At 39.9% G+C, this 8,186-nt stretch overlaps 1 long non-coding RNA gene across 1 annotated transcript; it reads left to right on the top strand.

The window, feature by feature from the left end:
• The first annotated feature begins 234 nt into the window (after nucleotides 1–234).
• On the top strand, nucleotides 235–6,924 carry LOC102548093 (uncharacterized). Its single transcript, XR_001839828.3, has 3 exons — nucleotides 235–368; nucleotides 4,038–4,168; nucleotides 6,618–6,924. It is a non-coding gene; the product is annotated as an uncharacterized LOC102548093 (long non-coding RNA).
• The last annotated feature ends 1,262 nt before the right edge of the window (nucleotides 6,925–8,186 follow it).

Genomic DNA, 8,186 nt, shown 5'->3' with positions numbered 1-8,186 from the left:
CATTAATCGAAGGCCTCTGGACTGTAGAATCCTTCTCTCAATTAGAGAGCTGTCTCGGGAGTAATGTTCTCTCTAAAAATCATGATATACACAGCTCTATAAATCGATAGAAGACTTGTGACCATTAAACTTAATTGATACTGAATTTAGAGGAATGTGTTTCAATCATGTTGCCATTTTATTTGAAAATTAGTTTCTGGAATTATCTCTTCTCTTCTCTTGACATTCGAGGACATGTAATGCCCCGGAGTGACATATCTACAAGCAAGGGGGACGCAGCTCTGAGCAGAAGGCCTCAGAACAGAGCAAACAAACAGGAGATGTTTCCTGATGCCCTGTACAAGAAGATGTAAGACAGGAACATAAAGGTGGGTTTTAACTGAAATCAGAGACAACTTGTTTTATATTGTACTCCACGTTTCTCACCAATCATGCCCTATGTCACTCTACAGTGTGTCAACGTGGGAAGGGGGCCACAAGGATGGTGCTAGGGAAATAATTGACTTTTAAAATATGTTCTCAGACATGTGCTGGCACAGTTGTTTCCTTGAGATCTTTATCAGAAAGAATGCTAAGGAGCTGAAGTCTGCGACTGGCTGTGAAAAGCATCTCTGCTAAAGAAAGAACAGGGGTTGGAGAGGTCTGTCAGTGCTTAAGAGTGCTGGCTGCTCTTCCCGAGGTGGCTAGCTCCATTCCACCTTCCTACATGGTGGTTCCCAAACACCTGTAATTCCAGTCCCAAGGAATTCAATGCCCCTTTCTGACCTCCTTGGTGATCACAGATACATGTGATCAAAACACCCAAATATAAAAAAATAAAATAAAAACAAGGGGAAAAAGTTCTTTGAAAGTAAAAGTCAAAGACAGCCTATAGTTAGGGTATTCTCGGGGCATATGTTCATACATGACCTGAAGTCACAAGCCTCATTGTATGAAATGCCCTCCCTCTACATGGTCGTGTCATGTGACCTAGAGCCCTCAGTGAAACAAAGTCAAAGAAAAAAGTACTGGAAAACACACAACTGGGATTTCAAACTGGCGCAGCCACTGTAAAAGTAAGTGTGAGTAACTCTCAAGAAAGCTAAAAATAAATCTACCATTTGGCCCAGCTGTACAGCTCCAGATACCTAGGCTCAGCTATGACTGTTTGCTCTCTATTCGCAATGGCTAGAAAATAGATACAACCCTAAATGTGCTTTGACTGACAATGGATACTCAAAACCTGCTTCATATATACCATAGAAAACTATTCTGCTGCAAAGAAAAATGAAATCATGAACTTTGCAGCTCAATGGATAAAACTAGGAAAGATCCTACTGAATGATGTAATCCAGACCCAAAAAGGACAAACATCACAGGTTCTCTCTCCTCAGAGTCTCCGGGCTCAGATCTTTAGATGTAAATATTCTAGAATAGTTGCAGAAAGCAGGGTACTTAGGAAGGGACTATGGCCAAGGAGGAGCAGGGGACAATAGGGAGGGAAATAGCAGGCTACAAGTGATCTGATCAGGAAGTGGGAAAAGGGAGGCTTATTTTGAGAGTGAGGGTGAGATAAATACAGAAGGAGGGTGGAACAATAAAGATATCTGAATAACAATAAAGATATCTGAAAAATCATAAGAAATCATACTATGTTTTTTACAAAAATTCCATTATACATAGAAGTCAGTGCATAAAATATACATATATAGTTTAAGTAAAAATTTCTCATCTGAGCTAACAATGCTCCCTCTAAGAGCCAGGGACAATAATAAAAACCCTAACACCATCCACGAGGAGCCTTCTTTTGAGTTGGTCGGGTTCTCTAAGAGATTCTCAAATGTCACAGGCTATATTGCTCTTGCCCTTGGTTGCCCTCCAAGAGCTGAAAGGGAGGTTCCTATGCCTGAAGACTCTGCACACCTCAGAAACAGGGCCCGGAAGCTCCTAAGCTGCAACTGACCTGAGAGCCTCCTCCCTGAGGACTAGGTTTCACAATAACAGAAGGAGCCGGGCAAGCTTATAGAGGAGAGACAACCAACAACCTTACCCAACTATGACACCTGTGAATCACAACAATCAGCAAGTCACAAGAACCCTAAAGGTGACATAGTGGCACACATACCCCGGCAGCAACCACCAGCTCTCTAATTGGACTTCAGACCCATTCAACAGGCGAGAAATCTGATACTGGAAACCTAGCCAACGCTGGAAATCTTGGAGAACCTATTACTGCCCTCTCACTAAACCAGCATAATTCCTAATGACATGCTAAATACTTGTTCTTACACCTACAAATAAATATATTCCTCCCTACCTCATAACTGAAACTTACCTGTGCAACAGACAAGAGATTACCTCAGAAAACCACAACCAATCAAAATGTAAAGTTGTGGAGCCCAGTCCCAGCTGGGACATCTACAAAAACTCCCATAGTTAAGGCCAAAGGAACATTTCACGGGAGATGGAAAATTTGTAAGAGTCAGAGGATCAGAGAGTTTGCTGTGAGATTGTATTTCGCCCATAAAAATCTCACCAACATGGCTGCCTACACATAAATAGTATGAGGAAGATGGTCATAAGCAGGCTGAAGGCTCAGGAGTCCTCTGCCCTCCAAATAACAGACAACTATGGAATTCAGAGTGAAATAGAAATCATCTTCTTAGGGAGGAGGGTACCAACTGGTCACCCAGTGTCAAATGGTCATCCCTGAAAACAGACACACACATATATTATACCAACTGACAAGTTTATATTAAGAATACACATGCACATACATATCCATGTACATATGCTCCAACAATTAATGAAAAAAGAGGCTATGAGTTTGAAAACAAAAAGAGCAAGGAGGGCTATGAGAGGGTTTGGAGGGAAGAGAGGGAAGAAATGATTTAATTACATTATAATCTCAACAATAAAAGAAAAAAGTAAAAAAAAAATCCACAACTGCTTGCATCTAAGGTGCCCAAATGCATTTATTTTATTACCACATTCCAAATGCGTTCATGGGAGATAGAAAATTTGCAGGAAAAAAAAAGACCTGGCTTTCTTTTATTGAGCAAAATAATAAACCCACGAGAAAAATGTTTTCCTCAAAATCTTCTGCAAATGCGTTATGCATATGGTAATATTTTCCCAAATGGGCCATTCTTATGCCTCGTATAAAGGCCTTGCTAAACATATGGTTCTTCTTCTATCTATTCTATTGCTGTCTAGAAATGCTATCTTATCTATGCCAATTATTAATGCCACAGAACTAGGCTTTCTTCAAACCTTTTTTCTCTGAGAATTAAAATAGGTGATTGAGGATCATTGACTTTCTCATTGAAATTTCTCTCATTTTCCTTACCCCTCATTTTCTGTTTTAAACTAGTTAGCTAGTTAGTTTTCTGTATATGTTTGTGTGCCCATGTATATGAATATGCACCACCTTCATCCAGGAGCCTGCAGAGTTCAGAGGTCATAAGAGGCATGGGATCCCCATAAACTGGAGTTATATATAATTGCGAACTGCCTTGTGGGGCCTGGGAACCAAGTCTAGGTCCTCTGCAAGAACGGTTTGTGCACTTAAACCACTTGAACCATCTCTCCAGCCTGACCTCACTCTTTGCCTAATACTCTGTAAATACCAAAGAATATATGTCTTTCTGGCTAGAAACAAACCTATACTGGAAACATCTCCCATTAGGACAGTAGTTTTTATTTACGTTGACTGGCTATTTTACTCTATATAAAGGTACTGGCTTGCTGTAAAACAGCTGGAATATTCAGTTAGATAAAATTAGATAGTATAATGAATTTACTTAACACCTAAATACTTAGTTATTAAATTTTCAACTTTTTAATACATTATTTTTTTGTTAAGGTGACCATCATAGAATATAATTTGAGATAAGACAGTATTTTGAGTCAAGCAGTGAATTTATATATCTGAAAATTATAATATCCATGCTGGTAAGCTATGCACTGTGTACCTCACTCTGTTTCTCAGCACGCCGGACCACTGCAGAAGACATCACCATTACCAAACAGATGATATGTAATATCTTTCATTGCAGGAGCACACAATCCAAGAGGGACTGAATACCGACAGAAGAGACTGCTTTTCTTCTACTGTGGAATATTAACATTTGTCATAAGAACAATGCTACCAAAAAACAAAAGATCAAGGGCGAATTAATTTCCACAGGTTTGGGATAGCCAGATAATTCTTGATTGGTGGGAGTAGGCATATGAAGAAATTTCTAGCCTCTGGTGTCTATAAACACAGTAGACATTAGATTCTTTAATTAACATGGATTAGAACAATACGTAAACTTTTGTAAGCAAGGAAATTGATTCAAATTGAAGTACCTGGCTTTGGGGAAAGAAGTGTGCCGACTAGGTCTTTATGACTGCAGAACAGGAAATGAAGAAGAGAAAAATGAAAGTCAAATCAAGGACAACATAGGACAAGTTTTCTGAGCTATGAGGACAAGGGGGCCTTTATTTTTAGTCATGACCTGGAGCATTAGTAAAATGTACATTGTTTGTAAACAACTCATTTATGTCATGCTCAAAAGAACTTCCTTTGAAGGAATAATTGATTACACTATAAAAACGGTCTGATTGCCAAGTCTGCCAACAGACTTCCTGGGTGCCCCTTTTGCCTCATGACACCATGGACATCACTGCTTTGGAATGTGTGGGTTGTTGATGCACTGCCCCACATAGTGGTCATTAAACTGTCTTCATCTCTTCATAACTCTAAGAGAACTTCTAGGTGGGCTATCAGACTAACCAAGCATAGGTCACATGTCCACCCCTAGTTTTCTAGAACATATATCCAGCCTTCTGTATACCAACTACAGGTGTCTCCAAATAAGAAAGGGAATTCATTAGGTGATCAAGTAAATTCAACAAACGTTCATTGCAGTATTACAGATAACACCATAGACTGGTGGCAGGTCGAAAGAGTAGAGGCAATTTCTAAGGAAGAATGCTCAATGTCTCTATGAGGGGAGGAAAGAATGTAAGGGAGGGAGAGACGGAGAGAGCGATAAGCATGAGCATTATTGTCAGGAAATCACTTATACATTTCATTTGCATGTGTACTCAGAGTGTATAAATGCATATTCAAATTACATGTCATATGTAAATAGGCAGCTGTAACTTTTGTTATAAAAATTTGTATTTAAAGAATTTTGGTAGCTTATTTGGTGGCAGTTATTAACTCTTTGTAGTCAACATGGAGCCAAATAATTTAATTCTTTTCTGCGTGACTAGGTCTGAGGTTTCAATGAGAATAATATGTTATATAATGTACATAAGCAGGATCAAAAGAGTTTATGTACAACCCTAATGTGTCTTTAGACTATTCTACACAGAAAGTACCAAGGATACAATAAAATAATGCTCAAAGCAGAGTCCACAATCTCTATTAGCATTGACATGGTCATTTTAGCACAGCTAAGCAGCTTTGTGGCTATAAATTTGAATCTTAGAGAGACAAGCAAAGCGTTGTTACTACTTTCTAATTTGAACAGAATGTGAAGTTGATGGCAAGTGAAAACTCACAAATACGCCTGGAAAATTTATAACATGAAACATTTCAGCCATTGCCAATATTTAAAGGTTATGTCCATCATGTTGGGAAGAGGCAAAAGTTTTCACCCTTTCCAAATAATTGGGCATCACACTGATGGGTAAAATTGTGCACGTCACTGATTCCTGCACCAATGCAGGGAAATTGACAGACACTGTTTAAAAGAAGCTAAAGTTTCTTTGCCTCGACATGTCGCGCCAGGAATAATTACACAACTATTTTGTTACCCTCAGCTCTGTGCTGTGTATTATACCAGCCGCTGATTCTCCCAGAGTTCCTTTGTTTGTTTTGCATAGCACAGCAGTTCTGGGAGATGGTATTTGTGAAGCGGTTGATGCTAGCACACATCATAAATAAAGCCAGAGCTCAGTAACACTGATAGACCCTGTCTTTACTGCCAGGGGAGCATTTACATTTGACTCTCACTCTCTGTTCATTGCTTTAGAAGTCAACAGAAAATTGTAGGCTAATAGGTCAGAAGTCAAACAATGTTTGTTACAACTATCAGGTAAGCCTATACTAAGTACATTTGAACCGACATCAATAAATTCTTTAGTACCCACTGTGCATGTATGTCTGTAGGTGCACGTATGTATGTATGTGTCCATTTGTGTGCATGGGTAAGTATGGACATATATTTGTGTATGTACGTGTGTGTGTATTTGTGTGCATGTGCATGTGCTCATGTTTGTATGTGTGGGCTTGTGTTTGTGTGAGTGTACATGCATGCCTGAGTTTGCATAGGAGGCAGCAGGCTCAAGATATTCAGGATATCTTTAGTGATATCTGCTCTTGACAGATGATATTTTTCATACAGCATTTCACATGTGCAGAGGGATTTTTCCAACATGTGTTAAGCCCCAGAGCATCGGTATAAGGAAGGGCAATCTCGAGTTATTTTTCTATGCACAGGGCACAACAATTAAGAGGCTTAAAGAGGTCTGTAAATGGGTGGCTAAAGGATTAAAGTCTAGAGGTTTCAACCCTACTATATTCTTTCCAAATCCACACTTGAAAGAAGTTAATCTTTCGCTTGTATTATCTTAATCTATAGATCCCCACGTATCCAGTGGGACCAGAGACTAAAGTGAGATCCCAGAAGTTGAAAGCATGTGTCTACCATGTGACTTGAGTGACAGAAGAGTCCTCTCATCTGAGTGGTTTGTGCCACTTCATGCCACCACCAGTCTAGCTCACTCATAGCCCTAGAGAAAGAAGCCTGAAAATGGAGGGCCAAAAGACACCAAACCTCCTTCCCATGAGGCCACAGGAATACATGTGTCCGCATAGCCTTGGCAGGCTGATTGTGAAAGAAGACAATGTCTCCAGTTAGGAAGATAATGTATTGGAGTAATAAAGAGCATTTTGACTTTTGTCATCAGTGTTAACTAATACTGAAGGGCAGCTGTAGCTATTGAGCTTGCACAGGTGCAGGGCAAGGCTGGGGATCTTGTTCCATATTGCAATAATTATTACCAGGCAAACCAGTTGGAATGAGAACCGGATGCCTCTTATTCTTAAAACTCACTTCAGACATCCCTCTGGAACTGACAAATTGCCCAGGTGAAAGTCATCTCCTGCCAGGTTTCTGCAATTTTCTCAACTTCACACAAGTTTTCATTTTCTTGTTTCTTGTCATGAACATAGAAAAAGGAAAAGGGCCACCTAATACCGTTGGGATGGCATTTGCAGTTCTGCTGCAAACTAGGAGTGCTGGACAAGGCAGGAGAGGGTTGTCTTTTACAACAGGAATTTGGAACCTGTCAGCTGCTCTGTAGCAGGCTGACAAATAACGGTATGGGGTGATTTCTATCACGAATGGGAAGCACTTTTGTTCCACAGCGATAGCAAGGCATCGCTGACTTAATAGTACTCTGTGCCAACTGGGCACACTTCCTCAGGAGGTAACTAACACAGGTCTGACAGCACAAGGGCAAGAAGTAAAACCTTGCAGTCATAAATTATTAAGCATTTTTATCCCTAGAAGATGAATCAAGCAAGCTGAGTACGGGTAAGCAAATGCTCGCAGAGATCTGACATTGCTGCATTCAGACAGCCATTCTCTGCTCTTACTAATGAACTTAACGTACCTGTAAATACGTGTAGCTGTAAGAAGCAGGGTGCAGTGTGCAAGTGTGCCAGCAGTCAAGCCATGAAAGCTTGATGGACTCTTTAGCATTTTGGTCTGGGCATCAAAGTTCCCATAGTCAGGAATGCTGAGCTTATTATCCTTTGCGTAGGTGGTCAGACCAAGTGGAAATTGGCCTATCCATCTCAAATCCCCATAGCAATTCTTTATATAATAAAGTAACTCTTAAAGCAGTAAGGGTAAGAGTTGATATTCAACTCTTGTTGAATATCAGTGAACCTTTTATTTCAAGAGATTTGTGACTGACAGAAATGTGTTTGGCATAGGTAGGAGAAGGTTTGACTAAGAGTTGCTGAACTAAATAGGGGTTTGCTTTACTTGTATAGGAAGAATTCTGTTTGAGGCATATTCTTGTCTCATTTCTATTTTTATGATAAAATACCCTGTCAAAATCAGTTTAGGGGAGGAAGGGATTAATTTCAACTTAAAGGCTACAGTCCATTGGGTTGGGAAATTCAAGGCAGGAACTTCAAA

The sequence above is a fragment of the Rattus norvegicus genome, chromosome 9 (assembly GCF_036323735.1).
Source record: "Rattus norvegicus strain BN/NHsdMcwi chromosome 9, GRCr8, whole genome shotgun sequence".
Taxonomy (NCBI): domain Eukaryota; kingdom Metazoa; phylum Chordata; class Mammalia; order Rodentia; family Muridae; genus Rattus; species Rattus norvegicus.
Note: the sequence above shows the minus strand (reverse complement) of the source record. Positions and strands in the feature narration are given on the sequence as shown.